The sequence below is a fragment of the Triticum dicoccoides genome, chromosome 5B (genome assembly GCF_002162155.2).
Source record: "Triticum dicoccoides isolate Atlit2015 ecotype Zavitan chromosome 5B, WEW_v2.0, whole genome shotgun sequence".
Classification (NCBI taxonomy): domain Eukaryota; kingdom Viridiplantae; phylum Streptophyta; class Magnoliopsida; order Poales; family Poaceae; genus Triticum; species Triticum dicoccoides.
This window is the reverse complement of record NC_041389.1, coordinates 487,704,694-487,708,463: the sequence shown is the minus strand read 5'-3', so window position 1 is coordinate 487,708,463 and position 3,770 is coordinate 487,704,694.

Below are 3,770 nucleotides of genomic sequence, written 5' to 3'. Positions count from 1 at the left end.
TCTGTGGTGGCATCCTTGGCGGAACCATCAGTGGTGTCATCCCCAACGCCACTAGGGGTTGTGTAGCCAGGATCGGTGTCTTCCGCGGCATCCTCATAGCGGTGAGGTTCTTCCTCCACCTCCTGGCACAGCTCCCAGAATTGCTTGCCCGAACCGCCGGCCTCATCGTTGTGGGCCATGTTTTGCTCTAAATAGGAAAAAAGTTTGGTCAAAAAGTTGGTTATTGTCAAGGAACAAGATCATGGTCTCATCATTTAGGGTTTGTCAACACCGAGGCACCCTAAAAGCCTAAGCTTTCATCATTTAGGTTTTTGTCGACACCGAGGCACCCTAAAAGCCAAGGTTTTATAATTTATGGTTTGTCGACACTAAGGCACCCTAAATGCTAAGTTAAGTTTTCATCATTTAGGGTTTATCGATGCCGAGGCACCCTAGCTAGGTTGACTGATATATATGGGTATCTTCTAATAATATACCCTATCAAGAAAAGGGAGGAGAATTCTAAGTTGGGCCTAATCACTTGGCTCTATTGCCACCTATGGTTTAATGCAGCAAGAATAAAGGGGCAGTTGATCCTACTTAATTAAGTACTAAGATACCCCGGCCCATGCATTAATCGCAAGTACCCCATATGTCCTATTTTTAGCAAAGTCATGCTAAAATTCATGGAAAATTTCAGCATGACCTTTGCTGAAAATAGGACATATGGAGTACCCAAATTTGCCGGAACGGAAGTCAATCGACATTCCGACAAACTCAAGGGCCTCTCGGGGTACAGCAGTAGCATCACAAGTTGACAAAATTCCCAAGTAGTACAGCAGCAGCATCACAAGTAGTACCAATAAACATATAGTCCAGCACATTCTGAATTTTGATAAATGACAGCAAGTTAACTCATGCTGACAGCAACAAACTTATAACAACATAAATGAAATTGTACTTCCATGTGGCTATGGGAAATAATAAAACCAGATAAATGATTTTGTTCACTCCACTTAACAAAAATAAAGAAATCATTTTGTTCAATACATCTGGTAAGCTGCACACTGTCTAATATGTGTCATAAATGACAAAGTTGCACACTGTCTAATATGTGTCATAAATGACACTAAGATCTCATTACACTCTACATATGCAGTATCAATAAAAAGAGACCATCAGTAATATTTGGGTACTCTCACAAAAATCAGTGTTAGGCGTGCAAAGATCCCCCACCACATCCTCGAGCCAGCTACCATAGCACGGTACTGTCGGTTACTTTTGGACATCAAGCACGTTACCCTTTTCTTCCTGCTGAACATTGTTCAAACTCTGAATAAGAAACAATTTGGAGAGAAGCACATCTATTATAGTTTACTGACTCAGCTGAGTATGATGTAATATCTTCTCTAAACGGTTGTGTCAATTCCATCTTACACAGACAACCGCAATGTGTTGCAAGAATCACAAGCATGCAAGGCACATCTTCTGTATGGAGGAGAAAATAAGCAGATATTTGGCAAGGTCTTTCGGTACTGTTCAAAGGCACTTGTCTGTTGGAGTAATCCAAAGTGAGTTGTGTTTAATCAGGCAAGTACTACTAGTTATACGTGTGCAAGGTTATTGTGATGAATCAGGGAAGAACTTCTGGAGCTTGTCTTACCTGCAGCCTATGTGGGTTCAGAAGGTAGCGAAATGTTATTGAAATGCTGACTTTGTTTTGGAGCTTGCAGGTACAATTACATGGATATTGATTTTCATGATTTATACTCAAACATCAATGATCAATGATTAATGATTTGTACTCCAGCAATTCCAGGAATGATTTTAGGATATTCGTCTATATTAGGAGTTTTAAATCGAGTACTCCATCAGGTTAGGATACTACTCTAGATTAGTGTAGCCACTATCTAACAAAAAAAATCAGAACTGAATTTCAGAGTACTCTAAATGCTGTGTGCCCTAGTATTTCTGTGTTCCCTGGAATTTCTGTAACATTTAGTAGCATGACAATTTTAACATGTTGAGAAAATTTCAGTAACATGAATTTGAAATTGAGTACTCAGTGTAAGGATTAAATGCGCACAATTTGGATATTAGCTTCCCATTCAACATTTGCGAAAATTTCAAATACGCTAAGTATCATTGCTAGTGGTTGGCTGACTAGAGAAGAGAAGACAATTTAGTTGGCATGGTTCATACTAGTAATTTGAGTTCAAGAATGTTCTTGTTCTCTCATTGTTACCAAGCATGATTTGGCTAAGCCAGGCATGATCTTGCTTGCATTGCCGCCTTTGCTACATGAAGCAATAGGATTGGTTCAGTTTCACTGAATTTTTGAAACTATACATCATTTGCTGAATTTTTGCTCTACATCACTTGCTCTTTGTAAATTATGGCATATATCCAGTGACTGAATTTTTGAAACTATAGGTGAACCTCTTCAGCAAACGCAAAACAGTTAGCTGAAACTGTCTAAAACAGTTAAGTCCACTTGATGCTTAGCTAATCCAGGCTAACAGAATGAAATGAACTACGAATTTGTTCTCTGAAATACATGCTTTGTCTAGACTGAGTTTCCTGCCTTTAACAACTTAAATTCAGTTAGCCCTGGCTAATAATTATCTTGCTCACTGACCCAACAACATCTCAAACTTTCACGACATGAGCTGTGAAATGATATATGGTCAGGTTCCCCCGACACTGGAAGAAGATCCAGTGTCAAAACAACCCCGCTATCCCGGATTTATATAGCTAAAAAATAAGAACAGAGAGTTGGGACAGAGAGGATGGCTCACCGTGGGCAGCCGGTGCAGAGGGGCGCGGTGGCGGCTTCCTGTTGTCCCCGCTGCGGCAGAGGGCAGAGGGGCAGCTGGTGCAGAGGGCCGCGGAGGACGGCTGGGCTGTGGCGGGAGTGGGTACCGGCGGCGGCGAGTACAGGGACGGCGGCGGCGAGGTCCGGGACGGTGGCGGCGAGGTCGGCGGTGGTGCTGGAACCCTAGCGCGCAGCCCTGCTCGAGGTAAGCCCAAGAAGTCAGACTAAGGGCGAGCGGCAGGCACGAGCCACGGAGAAGTGAGGGGCGCGGGGAGGGGAGGCAGGGGGCTTACTGGGGAGGGCTGGGAATGGCGTGGGGTCGCCGGCGATCTCCGCGGCCGAAAGAGGAAGAAGGGGTCGGGGAAGATGCTTCGGGGATCTTCTGGTTGCGTGAGCCGTCGGGGAGGACGAGGGAGACGCGGCGGTGCTTCTGGGATCAGCGGCAGAGCAAGGGGAGCACGGTGGCGCGGCTATGGCGTCGGGGGACGACGACAGGGCGGCGGAAGGAGGGGGCGTGAGGGTGTGGTGAGGGGGGGAAGTGGATCTGGCGAGGGAGGGACGAAGGGATCCGACGAATTAGCTAGGGGGAATATTACTAATGGCGCACCCCTAGCGGTGCGCCATTAGTATGGTTTTTTTTAGAGCAATGGCGCACCCCCGAGCGATGCGCCATTAGTAATCTTTTTTTTAGATAGCAATGGCGCACCACCCAGCGGTGCGCCATAAGTAACTTTTTTTTGCATGCCATAAGTAATTTTTTATTATTATTTTTTGTTGCATCTAATAATTTTCTAGAAAATGAATATGAATATGAAACAGCAATAATTTTTTACAAAAATAGTAATAATTTTTTTTAAAATATCATCATATTTGTTATTTGAAAATATTTATGAATATGAAAAAATATCATCAAATTTGTTATTTGAAAATATCATCAAATTCGTTATTTGAAAATATAATCAAATTTGTTTTTTTG